At 39.6% G+C, this 17,353-nt stretch overlaps 1 pseudogene; it reads right to left on the reverse strand.

Moving 5' to 3' along the window:
• Positions 1-13,846: 13,846 nt before the first annotated feature.
• LOC130693082 (uncharacterized) lies at positions 13,847-16,003 on the reverse strand (annotated as a pseudogene).
• Positions 16,004-17,353: the final 1,350 nt, after the last annotated feature.

Below are 17,353 nucleotides of genomic sequence, written 5' to 3' on the forward strand. Positions count from 1 at the left end.
TCATAAATAGGAATATTTGGGTCTCTACCGTCGAGTAAATAATACGGGGTGTCGAGTGTCGAAGAGTGGACCGAGCTACGATAAGCAAACAAAACATCATCTAACATTTCTTCCTAATTGGCATGGTCGCCGTCTTTTAATTCTTTTCTTAACATAGACGTTAAAGTTCGATTGAACCGTTCCGTATCCCCATTACTAGCTGGGTTATAAGAGGTAGTCAATCGCTGATCAATTTTTAATTTTTTACGAAAATAAATGGATAATTTCGATGTGAAATTTGTTCAACGGTCGGAAAGAATAGCCTTAGGCATTCCAAGTCTAACTATAATAGTTCTATATACACATTTTGCTGTTGTCTGCGCAGTCTGATCTTTTAAAGCAACAGCTTCAACCCAACGGCTAAAATAATCTGTAATAGCTAAAATATAACTATTTCCATTGAGTTAAACTGGCATAATAGGCCCCAAAAAGTCCATTCCAGTTACTTGAAAAGGAGCTTTAGCAATTTCGTGGGGATGCAAAAGTGCTCTATAAGACGAAGAACTGTTAGCAATGCAAACTTCCCAAGCCTGACAATATTCTTTGATATCGTCTCTCTTGTTCGGCCAATAAAAATTATGTTTGACTTTCATATAAGTTTTGAAAAATGCTAGATGACCACCCATCGGAGCGTCGTGTAATTATTTAATCACTAGATGGCGTAAAGATAATGGAAAAACTAATTGATGGTTAATGTCGTTCCTTTTGTTATTCCGAGATGGCAGTTCTCGTCGATAAAGTGTTCCCTCGATTATCTCAAAATATTCAATTTCTTTTACCCACTCAGGCTTTGACTGGTTAAAAATTTCATCCAGTTCTCCCTTCTCTAGATAATTCCTAATAGCTATAGAAAGATCGTCTTCCAATTGTTTCTCACAAATCAATTTCATATCTTTCCCAGTTTGAATACTAGCTACTTTTAGCCTTGATAAACAGTCTGCATTCTGATGAATACGACCTGTTCTATATTTTAATTTATAATTGGTTGCAACGAGTAATATTGCCCATCTACCTAGCCTTCCAATATTGTCTTTTTGATTTTTAAGCCATTGCAACGGACGATGATCACTATATATTTGGAAGGGTTTATCTAATATTTATTGACGGAAATGTTTAATCGCATCTACGACCGCTAGAGCCTCTTTTTCTGTTGTACTGTACTTCATTTCTGCTTTGGTTAACTGTCTACTGGAATAAGCTATGGGGCGCTCCTGACAGTTTTGAATTTGAGACAGAACGGCTCCGATACTGTAGTCGCACGCGTCAGTGGAGAGAAAGAACTTTCCATCAAAATTCGGATATACGAGAACTGGTGGTGTAACAAGAGAAGTACGCAGTTTCTCAAAAGCAACTTGTTCTTCTGTTCCCCATGCAAAAGGTTTCGGGCTAAGATCTTTGTGAGTTAATCTAGTCAAAGGTTTCGAAATTGAACCAAAATTTTGAATAAACCTCCTATAATAACCTGCTAGGCCAAGAAATGGCCTCACTTCACCATCAGAAGTGGGCGTTTTGTAATTTACAATTTTATCAATTTTTTCGGATCAGGTTTAATTCCCTCGGTCGAAATGACATGGCCTAAATAATTTACAGAATGTTTGATGAACTGGCATTTCTTAAGTTTCAATTTTAAATTTGCGTCTTTTAATAGGTTAAAAATTTCCCGAATATCGTTTTAATGCTAGTCAAAAGAGTCAGAAAATATAATAACGTCGTCGAGATAGACTAAAGCTTTCTTTCCTAAGACGTCTCTCAGGATATAGTTCATTAATCTTTGAAAAGTTGCCGGCGCATTACATAAACCAAAAGCCATTCGATTAAACTCATACAGATTGTTTTCTACTAAAAAAGCTGTTTTTTCAATAGCCGGCTCATCAACTTGAATTTGTCAATACCCAGAGGCCAAATCAAGAGTTGTGAAAAATTTCTTACCATGTAATTTGTCTAATGTTTCGTCTATCCTCGGCATAGGGAATGAATCTTTTTTGGTAATACTATTTAATTTCCGATAGTCAACACAAAATCTTACTTCACCAACTTTTTTTCACTAGTAAAACCACAGGTGATGCCCATGGTGAATTAGAATATCGTCTAACGTTTGCAACTAGCATTTCCTGTACTTTATCATCCAATATTTTTCTCTCATTGTTCGTAACTCGATAAGGGCGTTGTCGAATAGGGCATCTTCCTTGTGTATCAATTGTATGCTTAGTTAGACTTGTGTTCCCTAATTCTGAGTCTTTTGCTGCGAACAAGTCGTGAAAGTCATTTAATAATTTTGAGAGCGGAGCTTGAAATTCAGCGTCGACTTCTGAAATTAAAAGTGGCTCATGTTTTAAAGTAGGTTTTTCCTCAAGTGTACTTAAAGCAATTTTACCAATTACGTTATGAATTACTTCAATTACGCCTAATGTAGTGTTCCTAGGAATTATGACTTGATTTAACGAATAATTGTCGACCATAATTTGATATTTCCCATCTCCCGATACATTTCCCACGAATTCCTCAATAAAAATGCCGTCTGGCAAATCCTCTGTTGGGGTAAAGATAAATGTGCTATTAGGGGGGACATACGGAAATGAACCTGTCATTTGCGCTGCAATTACTAGCGACGTCTGACGAGATAGCGTCGTCTTTTTGACCGTCGTAATTGCCATGTCCGGTACCCTACAGATGGCTGATCCCTGCTCATCCCTTGCTAAATATCTGATCATCCCCTTCTCCATCAAGCTGAAAACCGTGTTTCTGGATTGCATCCCATCCAAGGATACTGTCTTCAGAGACACCATTTGTAACAATAAATTCCCTGATTGAAATCCATGGTGGATTTCAACTGAGGCTCCCTATCAACTGACCCGAAGTTACAGTTGATACTACTGGTTTCCCTGGTGGTGAGACGGACCTGGAATATTAGGCCTACTGGAGCTATATTTGGGACAGTTATTTGATTTATGTCGAATTTCACGGCAAGAATAACATATTGGGGGCTGTTCTTGTTCCAAATTATGCCGTTGGAATTTACGGCAATCTGATTGCGTATGACCACGATAACCGCAGAAGTTACAAGTTATAACGTTCTGAGTAGGCCTATTATTTGGATCATTACTAGACCTTGAAAAAGGTGGTGTAAAGTTTGTAGGCCTGTTTTGGTTCCTATCTCTTTGGTAAGGGTGGGTGTTGTGATGGGAATGTGAAGCGTTCGGTCTCCAATTTCTCTCCCGACTGTTGCTATCTGTGTTAAATGAAACCCTTTTTTTATACTGGGCATCCGCCGAAGAAGAAATATTATCCCTCTTCTCAATTTGGAGTTGTTTTACCGCCTGCGTTAGCTCGTGCAGCATATCTTTCATTTCATCCCTCTCCGATTTTGGAGTGTCTACGGTCTTATTTCCCTGACGAATATTTGCAACGGCATGACTGACTATTTCTTTCTAATCAATTATTATTTGTTTAAGCTCGTTGAATTCCGAATGTTGCCCATCTTTTGACTCATCAATTGCTCTAACAAACTCATGTTTTTCTCGGTCTTACTTTAGCCTGCAATTTGGAATCCAAGCCTTCGATAAATTTCTGCATAAGAATAATTGAAAAGGATTGCTCGGTATAGCCTACAGGATACGCTATCTTAAAGATTGCTTGAAGACGGTGAGTATAATCTTTTTTCGCCCGGTTTACGTTCTGCCTTATTAAATTTTTTAATATACAGGTCGACGAAAGCTTCTTTGACAGATGCATAGCCATTAGGATGTTCCTTGACCATATTTTGTACCACCGAAAAAGCCTTATGTGTCATTTTAGCTCGCAGCACCTGAATAATTTTTTCCTCTAACCATCCTGACCCTTCCACTATGCTTTCAAAGGATTCACGCCCGGAGTCAAAACGAGAAATTGGACTACCCGAAAAAGAAGGAAGCAATTGTAAACGCGAAAAGGTATGCTGATTAGTCTGAAAAACGTTTAAGTCGTTGACTGTGGCTGCCCATGACGGGGATGACGATCTAGCCATGATTGGATTGAATAAGAGGAAGTTCAATGCTCTTCGTTGTGGATTCTGAGAGTATTCTGGAATGCTATTCTGAATTGCCTGATGCCGTCTAGTATCTCTTCCGGTTGGCTGGAGGGGTGAATGTGAGGATAGAGTTGATAGATTGACTGTCTGCAACGTCGGTTTCTTCTGCGTGTCCTTCTCTTCTTCGGAGTGTTTTCCGACAGCGGCGATGTTTGTTGGATCGATGTGGCTTGTTGTTGTGTGTTGTTCGTTTGTATGCGCAACAGCGCTTGTCTCAATTGTATTTCCGTTTGTGTGATTATTGGCTTGACGTCCCTCGCCTGCTGTGCGTAGAATGGCTTGTTGGCTTCCAGAAAATTGTTCAGTTTGTCCAAAAGGAATAAAATTTCCGGCTGCAGCACCTCCAAATTGTTGATTAGTTGTAGTTTCTTTGAGTACGACGCTAGGTTGGCCACTTCTTTCAGTAATGTTCGTTGTAACGCCAGTAAGATTTCTTCCAGATGAATTGATGTGTCGCTCACCACGGTGATTATTTCCACGTATCTCCCGTCCTCGTCTCTGTCGGTGTCCCGTCTCGAAACGAACCCGAATAGTTCCCGCTCTCTTGTTGGTGGGATCTCTTGCAGGTCTATTATGTTGTAAATTTGTCCATGTAGGCAAGTCAGAACCTGTCTCGCGTGTCGCGTGAAAATTTCCTTGAGCTCCGTAACGATTTCCTCTGTCTGCTTCTTCGTCTTCTTCGTGATCGGTTCACTGGCTTTCACTTCCAGAATGGATGTCAGGTACTTTCCAATCCGTCTGTGTTGGCTGTTCGACGTGGTAATTCCTCTGAATGTCGTGCAGCAACTGGACAAGGTGATCCCGGATTTTCGGCTCGCTCGATCGGAAGTCCTTCTCCCTCTCCTTGAGGCTCTTGATGGCTAGCAATAAGAACGGTAGCTGGCTGGCTGAAACAGATGCTGGAGGCTGGCGTTGAGCTGGTCTTCCATTGGTTGTCTTTTTTTTTTTGAAAAAGACTTGAAACGGTGTTCGAGGGAACGTTTGCTGGGGACGAGGTTGTAGAAACGGTTTTCTTCGTTGAAAGATGGGACATTAAGGAAGGAGAGTTTCTTACAGTCGAAGTGTTAGCTTTACTTTGGGCTCGTGGTTTGCGAACGTTTGAAAGTTCTACTCCCGTTACCACCTCATACGCAGAGTTCGATCTTAACTTTCTTAACTGAGGATTATCTGGAATTGAAGTCTTCGGTTGTTTCCAGTCCGCCTGTGTTGGCTGTTCCACGTGGTAATTCCTCTGAATGTCGAACATCAACTAGACAAGGTGATTCAGATTTTCGGATTTCCCACCAATCAAAGATGTTTTTACAAGTGGCTTTATGCCGATGAAATATGATATGACAGCGAGCAGGTGTTCATTTAGGTTACTCTGCTGCTTATATTTATTGTTCAATATTATAATGGCGCAGTTGTACAGTTGTGCAACTCATATAGTTTAAATGTGTATAATAATCATACATAGACAAGAAATATGTTTATTGACTTCGTTACAAAATTATCAGTAGTGTAAAAAGTAGTGAAACAAAACTTTTCTTCTCCGTATAGCTAAACGAATCAATCTTTTCAATTATTTCTTTTTGATGAATCCGAGCGTCTTCTCCTCTTTCTAATGATACCACTTTCGATTAAAAATAATTTTTCCTTATGCCCGAAAACACAGTTATAATGCGACGTCCTTATATTTTCCTATCTTTTGCCGTAGCGCAGCTATTGAAAAGCCGACGGGAAACCGTTGACTTTTCAAAGCCGTCGGAAAATTATTCACTTTTACTTTCTTTTTCTTCTTTCTTTGTCTTTTATCCTATTTCCAATATATATAAATACAAAAACCCAATGTCGATGTAGAATATTTTTGGCCACTGCTCTGTTTAAATTTTCTTATGTTTTTTTTCCTGACATATGTAGAAATGTCGCCTTTTCTAATTGTGTTACTGCTATGTCTTTGAACCTTTGAAGCGACCGTATGCGATAGCTGAATCGTCGAAAATGGGAATAATTCAATTTTCGGATAACGATTTTCATCCGGAAATAAACGATAAACACTCCATTGACGTACAATATTCAGTGTATAGTGAAGTTCGCGCTGCAATTTCCTGGATATATTTGCGCGAAGTCGATACAAATAGGACATGTCACCATGAATTTTTTCGGACAATTAGTGATTGTGCCCGATAAAAATCCACTTGACACTACACCAAATGAGTGCAACGATATGATTAACAGTCTTCGGTGCGACGATCAAAAAATAATTGCTGCGGAAAATAAATATGTATTTGACCGTGAACCTGAAATTTTCGCTCAGGGAACCTGTCATTGGTTACAAACGATCGATGCGGAAATTATTAATTGTGTTCTCGAGAAAATTCGTCTATATCAAGATATGGAAGATAGTAATTTTTCGACGCCGAATGGTATTGCTTCTGCCTCAACAGGTCATTTATCACACGACAAAACCTATACTCAACGATCTGAACCAAAAGCCCATCTCATCCAATCTGGAATCGGAAAATTAATACGAAAAACGGGGAATGATGAAATTTTTCGCCTTCAAGATGACAAAAAACAATTCGATTTTCATTTATCTTTTCAACCGAACTGTATTCCAATTCAAAAGTCTTGTTCAAAGAAATCTGATGCCTTTAATATTATCGGCCAATCAAAACTCTTCGTTACAACGGAAAATTTGTCGACATTAGCATTGGCGGACCACCGCGTCACCTAGCGGCCAAATTTAGACCATCCCGCTACTTTACAATATGTTCGTTATCAGCTTACGGATCATGAAAATGAATTATCACAGTTAATTGAAATCTTACAGTGTGATTCAAGAAATGCCAAACATGTAAGAGCAATTATTGCGGCACAATATAATGGTTGGTTATCTGCTTCGCATCTAGATCTACCCAAGTGCACAAAATTACAAGCCTTTGGAAAAACCGCCATTGTCATATCGTGCAAACCTTTAAATGATTTTGAAACCAAAATAATCATAACGTCTTGCAGACTGCAACCAAAATTTAAAAACTATACAATTAACCTGGACGGTTGGGAACTCGTCAAATATTCGCCGTGTTATTGGACCAATGGATTCGTGAACTTCAATGACATTCCTTACGCGTTTTGCAATAACCTTTAGAAGCCCGTGAACGCAAGCATCGTATTACCGGTAAAAACTCTTGCGCATTCTTTTCGGTATGAAGATGTAACATTTTCTTACTATGAACATATAAAAGTAACACTGCGTATAGTGAAACTATTATGGATCATATGAGTATAATGGCTAATATTGCCGCAGCTATGAATGAACATTCGCCGAGTGAGTGTTCAGCCAATAATCGGTAGCCGGTGAAATAGTACTGAAACGAAATAGGACTGGAGAAACAGGACTGAAAATTTCCAGTCCTATTTTTACCGGAGAAATAGGACTGGGAGAAATAGGATTAACTTTTTAAAACTTTTAGGACAGTCCTATTTCTCCATGCCAGCAGTCCTATTTCTCCTCGGCATCAGTCCTATTTCTCCTTAGAAAGAGTCCAATTTATTTTATTTTGTTCCAATAGGAACGATATGCCTCCAATCCGGTAGGCAACATATTGCGTAAGAGCGTCGGCTTATATCCATTTCCCTTTGTAAAAAGCCGATGGTGTTAACTCATAACTTAAATGGTTCACCAAACATTTATCTTTTATCCTATTTTAATTTAAATTGCAGGGGACCATTAAATATGTTATATCTAATATAGTTCATTTAATAAAATACTACAACGGCCACACCAGAAATATTTATTAAATTTTTCTTACTTTTTAGTGCATAAATAACTTTTCCAGTTGCACTCATGTTGTACTTGCTCATACAATTATCAGCAACGAATAACAAGCAAGTCTTACCATATCGGTAGCGCTCTAACCTGTGACACGGGTAGTCCTATGTTCGATTCTCCGTGGTTACATTTCTTCTGAGGTTTTTAATAACATTTGCGGTTAAGTTAACTATGAATAGTTGAAGAATGTTAATGAATCTTCGCATGTATGAAAGCTAGTTCCTCACCAGGAGCAAGAAGAACTGTTGAGATACAAGAGAATGGATGAGAGAGGAGATGGTAGATGACGGTAGATGGGCGAAAAATAAATGATTTGTAATTTAACATTTTAACAATTCCTCAACTTCTTTACCAAGAAGAGGATTCTACCACCGAAGTGGATGGCCGAGCATGACATAGCATTACTCATCAAGTGACGTATGCCAAAGGATTAAGTTAATATTTATATTGACTTTGAAATAAAATTGATGAAGAAGATTTATGGGTGCTAAAGCCGAGGAAGTTGAAGATGGTTGCCGGCGGCGAATAGAAAGAAGAGATTTGCAGAAGTAAAAGATCACCGGCTTTAGCAGATTAAAACTTATGGGTGCTTAAGACGAAGAGGCCGAAGATTTTTGCCGGCGGCGAATCGAAAGCAAAGATTTAGAAAGGTCAGAGATCTTCGGCTTAAGCAGCTTAAGACTTATGGTTGCACCACATTTAATGACTACTCCATACGACCTTGTATCCCGGAAGCTGATGACGCTTGCCTGCGGCGAATTGAAAGAAAAGCTTTACGTAAATCAAGGTAATCTTCACTCACCGCAACAGCAAGAAGCGCTTCCTTCCTATTTGCCGAGAGGTGTAATTTCGTTTGGCTCCTCCCCTTTTTGGCAGACTATATATATGGATACAATAATACCAACAACTTTAATAGTTCGTCTTAGACTTCGATCTAGCACTTACCATTACCATGTCTTCAGCTCGCTTTCAATGTTCGGGATGCAAATCCAGTGTTATCGGCCGGAAGCAATTCTGCGTTTGCCTAGGCTGCCATGTTCCTGTCCATCGTCTTTGTTGTGGTGTTACCTTCCATAAGGGTGTTTCGCCTTCATGGAAGGAGTTCAGCAACTTTTATCGGTGCGCCATGTGTTCTAGTGGTAGTGCAGTCCTAGGTTCCACCGAAGATGTAGCGGATGTTGATGGTGCAGTAGCTGGGGGATCAAAAGGCGATGTAGCTGTTGTTGCTGTTGCTGGTTCTGAAGGTGGTCGTCCTAAGAGATTGCTAAAGCCAAGGAGCATTTTCGACCCTTCCACCACCACGACGAGGACGCAGGGCCCAACCTCAGCTACCAGACCAGTCGCCAGAAGCTGCAATCCCAAGGAGTTCATATGCAAGCGATGGAAGAAAAGAGGAAACATTTGCCGAACCCAGCGAATCGACAATGGAGGTATATATTTCTTCTTTATCGCAACATGTCTTAGTATTTTATGAACTAAACGTTTTTGTTAGCAATCATCGTATGAGGAGCCGACGGAGCCATCCTACAAGATTCATGACGAGGGAACGAACAAAGGACTCCATAAGCTTACTGATGGATTAGGTAATAATTCGAATATAATTGCTAATTGAATAAGACTAAAAGAGAAATTCCTTTCTTACTATAGGATTTTGCTTCAGCAAAAAAGCCATCAGTAAGAGCACATATACAGTATCCTCCAGAAAAAAGAGGCACCCCCCTGGTCGCCGAAAATAAAATAATATATTACTAGCGCTAGATGGCATTTAATTTTTGCAACATATAAACAAAAAAAGCATGCGTTTTTTTTTGTTTGTTTGTTTTGACGGCAAAATTCCAGACGGTTTGCCGATTTCCGATGTTTTTTTGTAATTTTGCTTCGAGCAAAATAAAAAAAACGAAAATTTGAGAAGTCTGGAGAAAGGCACACATTGTCTGAATCGTAACCTTTTCCCAACCTCACTTTTTTTTCAAAATTTTCCTTTGTCGTATTTCTACCCTCAGGAAATATTAGGAAAACTTATTGGCTAAAGGCGATTTTAGAATGCAGACAATATTATTTTAGGTTTTTTTCAATGAATCTAAATTAGAATTAACCTAGACCTCAAACCTAAAATAATATTGTCTGCATTCTAAAATCGCCTTTAGCCAATAAGTTTTCCTAATATTTCCTGAGGGTAGAAATACGACAAAGGAAAATTTTGAAAAAAAAGTGAGGTTGGGAAAAGGTTACGATTCAGACAATGTGTGCCTTTCTCCAGACTTCTCAAATTTTCGTTTTTTTTATTTTGCTCGAAGCAAAATTACAAAAAAACATCGGAAATCGGCAAACCGTCTGGAATTTTGCCGTCAAAACAAACAAACAAAAAAAAAACGCATGCTTTTTTTGTTTATATGTTGCAAAAATTAAATGCCATCTAGCGCTAGTAATATATTATTTTATTTTCAGCGACCAGGGGGGTGCCTCTTTTTTCTGGAGGATACTGTACATGGCGCTGTACCTCCCGACCTTCTGGAAACCCATGTAAAGCGATCGTGAAACAAAAGAAAACCCCCCTTTTGGATTATTTGCTTAATTGCAATAATGCTGACTTCACCCTTGTTCCCCACGATCAAGAGAACACCCACAATCACCCACCAGACATTGGAAACCAGAAAAGGGTAAGTGTTTTTAGAAAAAAGTAATTTGAGTTTCTAAATGTGTAACTTGCAATATTTATACATAGGTTGAAATCTTTAGAGAATCGAAGAAAGCCTGCGTCGATCAACAGTTTACGGACCCCAGGGAGATCTTATTTGCCGATCTGAAGAAACGCGTCCAAGGGGGAAGACACATGCCGGATGTTGATTTGGCCACTCGTCGTTTACGGTACATTAAATAAATAAATTATATCATGATTATGGTTAACGATTAAACTTTATATTCCAGTTACAAGAGAGCGAAGGTTATGCCCGCCAATCCCAGGAAAGATGACCCTCTCTTTCCTGTAGTGGAGAATTTCTTCCCACCCGACTGGTATCAGGGCGCCAAGACTGGAACGGCCCAAGACCGTGCCCGGCACCTTCTGTTCTTCACCCCTACCATGATGCGCCAACTAGAAGACTGCAAGACATGGTTTATGGACGCAACATTCTATTTTGTTGATGAACCCATCAAACAGGTGCGTTTAATTATCTTGATAATGTAACCAAATTTAATTTTAACCCATTTCTCTCTATATAGCTCTTCACGATCAATAGGTTCATCAAAAACGACAAGAATGAAATAAAGTAAGTACCCTTATTGTTTTGTTGCATGACCAGGAGAAGAGCAGCCGACTATAGCGCTGTCTTCGAGAAGATAAAGGTATAGATACTCTCTTTCCATCTCATTTACAAATAGTTTGTTATGTAAAAATAATAAATTTTATATTGTTATAGGATATAATCCCCCTTCCTAGAGTCCAGCGGATCGTGACCGATTTCGAACGTGCTATATTTACGGCTGTCCGCAGGCACTTTGTGGATTGCCAGCACTTTGGCTGCAATTTCCACTGGTGCCAAGCCGTTCTGAAAAAGGTCCGGGATCTTCACCTTGCCACTCTCTACAACAACAAGGGACCGAATCCAGTGCGAGACTTTGTGTTTCGTCTGCTATGCCTTGCATATCTTCCAGGTAAATAGCGCACAAATGTTATTTTTAATTGTCACGAATAACATTTGTGAACTTTTTGTAGTTTGTAAAATTCCTGGTGTGTTTGACGCGTTGAAGAGCTCAGCACCTAGCGAACTTCCAGCACTCATGGATTATATGGAGCGGAATTGGATTCGGGGCAAGTTCTGGACTCCTGAGAACTGGTCATGCTTCAACATCTTAACGCGTACCAATAAGGACTGTGAACGAATGCACCACCAATGGAACAAGGTAATTTAAATTTGAACAATAATATGTAATGAATAATTAAAAACAAAAATGTTTGTAGTTGGCAGGCGGATCTAATTTAAAATTCTACAAGATGACAATGGTATTGCGGAAACTGGCCGAAGAAGTTTCCCTTACTAGCACGCTACTCTGCCATGACAAAATAAGGGCTCACCGGAAGAAAGAGACCCAACTTAAGAATTCCGTACTGTTCTAGCTTTGGGCGCGCTATCAAAATAATGAGGTATGTTTTCTAAATTTACAAGAAAAAAAAGGTTTCCCTATAACTAATCATTGTTTTTGCAGTATCTACAATGGATCTACTAGAAGAAATAGTTTTAGAGCTTAGATCATCTTTTCCCGCTATTGTTTCCTCACATGCCCTTGTTGTTATAAAAATGTTGCTATAAATAATATTAATGATGAACTAGATATGTCTATAATTGAATAACATTTGTTTGTTTGTAACATGTATTTTATTTGACGAATGTTTACAAATTAACATACTTTATAAATAAACTTACATAATCTCAATTGACTTTTTTATTTTAATGTAATATGTAATGTAATACATTATGCTTGAATTATTACGATAATACTTGTTGTGCAAGCGACGACTAATGTGCCGATTGATGGTTTTGGTTCGTGGCCACAATTCCCGAGAAGATGATTGTTCTAAAAAAAATAAAATTGCAATAATTATACCAATGTACTCCATATAACTATAAATGAATTTACCTTGCATGTTTAAATCCTTCCAACCATTTACCAAACGAGTGATAAGAGAAAGCAAAAGCTTTCAATTGTCCGGAAGAACGGTTTAAGAATTCGTTGATCAGAGCTCCCTATGAAAAAAGAAAAAAAAATTAATGAAAAAGGCAAAAAAAGAACTTAAGAAATAAAAAAAAACGTTAAACCGGCCTGAGTAAACTGTAAAAAAATTGCCACGCAAAACCTACAAAGAAGAAAAAGAAGAAAAAAAAAATTAGTAAAACGTAAGCAAAGTTCAGTTGAAACACAATAAAAAAAAGTAAAAGCATTAAGTGACGTGAAGTATAGTTAGGTAGCATACCCATAATTTGCAGATGTAATTAAATAACTATCGTAAATATTTCTAATCCTAGTCGGCCTACGTCCCGACTAAGATATCTATTTAACTGAAGGCCCACTGACCTGGGTCAGACAATTGGTTTCACGACGACACTGTGAAACCAATCCCGATACCTGTGCCCATTGAGGTGACAAGTCTCAATGCCCTTACACTTAAATTAACAATGCCAGCACTCGAACCGTTGCCTATCCGTTCCGAGCCTGATACAATGTGTCCGGGTACGGCCCAGCACTAGTGAAATAGAAAATGTACTTACGGTTTGTGACTCCTTAGAAACAATCCGCAGCTGGGCAGGAACTGGGCAGGCCGCTGGACACGAACAACAGATGATTAGCACATTCACAGCACATTCACGGCACATTCGAAGCACCATCGACAACCTACACCATGAAGATCTAAATACTGACTGGCTGAAATGCTGAAACCGCATGTGAAAATTGGGAAGTCAGAACTACCATTATTTGCCATTTCAGTAGTATTACCCTAAACACCAGTAATTGTTTTCTCCCAAAAATTCTTTCATAGAAAAATTATTAAAAACCTCATAAGAAATGTAACCATGGAGAATCGAACATAGGACTACCCGTGTCACAGGTTAGAGCGCTACCGATATGGTAACACTTGCTTGTTATTCGTTGCTGATAGTTGTATGAGAAAGTACAACATGAGTGCAACTGGAAAAGTTATTTATGCACTAAAAAGTAAGAAAAATTTAATAAATATTTCTGGTGTGGCCGTTGTAGTATTTTATTAAATGAACTATATTAGATATAACATATTTAATGGTCCCCTGCAATTTAAATTAAAATAGGATAAAAGATAAATGTTTGGTGAACCATTTAAGTTATGAGTTAACACCAGCGGCTTTTTACAAAGGGAAATGGATATAAGCCGACGCTCTTACGCAATATGTTGCCTACCAGATTGGCATGGATTGACTAATTTCCCTAGATTTCGGTGCATCTTTCAAAAGATCTGGTATGTAAAATTTCAGGTTGTTGTTGTTGCCTGTTGCAGGTGCTGGGACGTGATACATTTGCTGGTTGAAGATTACATCTCTACTGATCTTGATTTGCTTAGTTTCTGTGTCCCAAAACCTATACGCTTTTTGGTTGATTGAATAGCCAACAAAATAGCACATTGTGCTTTTCGAGTCTAATTTTTTTCTTTCTGACTTGGGTATGTGGATGTAGGCGACAGAACCAAAAATGCGTAGATTGGATAGATTCGGTCTGATTCCGTACCAATTTTCAAATGCGGTGTTGGGAGATGATTTGGTAGACACACGGTTCAGGGTATAAGCTGCGCAAGCGATGGCCTCGCCCCACAGCTCAAGAGGTAGGTGCTTAGCATGAATATGACATCTGGAACCCTCCATGATGGTTGTATTTGCTCTTTCGGATCTCCGTTTTCTTCAGGTGTATGAGGGGCTGATGTTTCTAGTTTGATCCCATTTTCAGATGACGAGTTTTGAAAGAGAATTCCAGTGAATTCGACCCCATTGTCAGATCTTAACGTGTGAATTGATTGTCCTGTTTCAGTGCGTAAAAAACTGTGGAACTTCTTAAAACATTCCATCGTTTCTGATTTTTGTTTGAGAATAAACACAGTGCGGTAACTGTTGTCGTCAATAAAGATCAGGAAGTATCTTGAGCCTCTGCGTGTTTTGACATGCATCGGTCCACACACGTCAGTATGTGTGAGTTGACTATTGATACCATACTTCAATAGACAGAGGTGGTGGTCCCGCAAACAGGGCAGATTGAAATGGCGGATTTACTGAAATGTGCAGGGGTATAGTTTCCTGCCAATTCTTCTTCCTATCATAAACACGATGTCATTGCGATTGAACGTTATACTTGATTCAACAAAGTGTACTGTTACACTGACTTCTGTTACAGCCGCGATTGATAGGAGGTTGGTTCCAAGATCCGAGACGTAGAGAACCATTTTGGCGGCCGCCACGCGCTTTATTCTATTTACAATAGCAGTGAAATCTATTTCACCATGGCCATGCACTGCCAGCCGCGTACCACCAATGCCGTTCACAAACCATGAGTTAGGTTTTACTGTTGTTAGATTTTTGAAGAATTTTTGTTGGTCTGACATGTGCTGTGTGGCACCAGAGTCAGCAAACCAATCGTCTGAGCGACGGGTGATAAAGGATGTGGCATCACATACGAAACTGTTGTCATCAGGTGGGTGTTGTTGCTCCATCATGGCAGCTGCACGTTTAATTCTGTGCTGTGCATCAAACTTGTCACGTTTGCGCTTTCGGCATACTTCAATTGTGTGATGGTCTCGGTTGCAATATGTGCAATGTGAGGACTGCAAATAGGGGCTGTACCATCTTGATGACCCTCGACCTCTACCTCCTCGACTTCTACTTCCTCTCAGAACATGTGCCGGTGGTCCACATGGAGTTCTATTTGGAAAATTGCATGCAAAGAAAGCGGTATCCGTTGAGTCTTGTTCTCCTTTTGTCCATCGCTTAATCATGCTTTCTCCTTTTAAGAGTCGTGATGTAAGAAGAGCCAAAGTTCTTTCTTCTGCCGGTACACTGTCCCAGTCTGTGATGAAGCTACGATAGCTTGGAGGTAAGGTACATATTATCTTGGTGATGATTTGGATGGCACTTACAGGTGCATCAACGTCATGTAGCTGCGATGCCCTGGTATCGATTTTATCAGTTATGTGGGACATGATGTCATGCCCTGGCTCGTATTGGTACTCGAAGAAATTTTGTTGAAGAACATGCTGGTTCTCGACAGCGTTCCGCAGTTGTTGAGCTGAAAGACGCTTTCAGATCTCGTGGGCAGTATGGCAGTTACTCTGTTGCTGACATTCTATTGTCGCAATTAGATAGTTTCTGGCCATGAAATCTCTTCTCACTGTAAAGCATCTTCTTTGTGGGAAGAATGACTTTACGTTATTAAGACAAATAATAAAAGAATGAACTCGGGAGGCGTTACCACAATGTAGAATATATTTTATTCTAATTGGCCCAATGGATAAACAACAATACACAATTATAGGGAATAATTGGGAAACGGAAAATAGAAAATGGAGTCATACGAAAATTGGTCTAACTGTCACACGCCGTGGTAACGATGGAATAAAGATGACAGAAGTCGTAAGGAAAAATAAAGGTAGCAGGACTCGTCGGTCGCACAAGAAGCGATGAGAAAGCACTCACAATAGTTATTCAACAAAGATATAAATTGAACTCACTATACTTAATGAATTGGACAGCACTGGGATTGGCGGTCAACCACCAACAGCCACTCAGGTATCAGAAGAAGGTACTCACACAGAACTTCTCTCGACAATCGTCAATCAAGAACCGCAGATGTTCCAGTCATTCCAGAAGACCTTCCACCTGTCATACAAAGTAAAGAAGCCACAACACCAACAACCAAACATCATCGTCATTCTCCTTATCCCTTACGAATACGAGAACCCAAAAGACAGTGGGATGAAACACTACAATCTACAACTGAAATAAATGAACCTGAGAACTTTACTGATGCCATAGCTTCACCTGATTCTCCACTATGGAGGCATGCTATGCAAGATGAATACGACTCCCTTACCCACAACCAAACTTGAACTCTCAAACATCTTCCACCTGGTCATTATCCGATAAAATGCCGTTGGGTCTTCAAAATAAAACCAGGAGCTCACGGGGGAACCCCACGCTACAAAGCAAGTTTGGTAGCCAAAGGTTTTTCGTAACGTTTTGGATTGGACTACGACGAAACTTTTGCTCCCGTAGCCAAACAAGATACTCTAAGAGTGGTGCTGTCCTATGTTGCAGCATACGATCTTGAAATGCACCAATTTGACATCACCACTGCATTTCTTTACGGAGAATTGGACGAAGAAATTTATTTGGAACAACTCGAAGGTTTTATTATGACCGGACGAGAAAAACTGTATTGCCATCTAAATGTCTCTACGGTCTGAAGCAGGCTTCTCGCGTATGGAACCGACATTTCGACTCTTTCTTAAGAAGGTTTGAACTCACACAAAGCAAGTCGGATGCTTGCCTATACCTTCGGCGCCAAGAACAACAATTTGTGATAGTGGTCATCTGGGTCGACGACGGCCTAATCTGCAGCAGCAGCACTAACTCTCTTGAAATAATTCAATATTTAGGTAAACACTTCGTGATGCGATCTCATGATAGGAAGAAGAAAACCCTCTATGCATCACAACCTGACTACACCAAAAAGATCTTCAAACGCTTCCAAATGGACAAATGCAACCCAGTCAATCTGCCTGTCATTCCGGGAACTTCACTGAGCAGGCCCAAATACCGTGACATGGCGCTCAAAGTACCATTTAAAGAGGCCATCGGTTCACTCATCTATTTCCTTGATTTCATCACGACCAGATATAGCATTCGCCGTCAACCAAGCAT

This window comes from Daphnia carinata, chromosome 3, assembly GCF_022539665.2.
Source record: "Daphnia carinata strain CSIRO-1 chromosome 3, CSIRO_AGI_Dcar_HiC_V3, whole genome shotgun sequence".
Classification (NCBI taxonomy): domain Eukaryota; kingdom Metazoa; phylum Arthropoda; class Branchiopoda; order Diplostraca; family Daphniidae; genus Daphnia; species Daphnia carinata.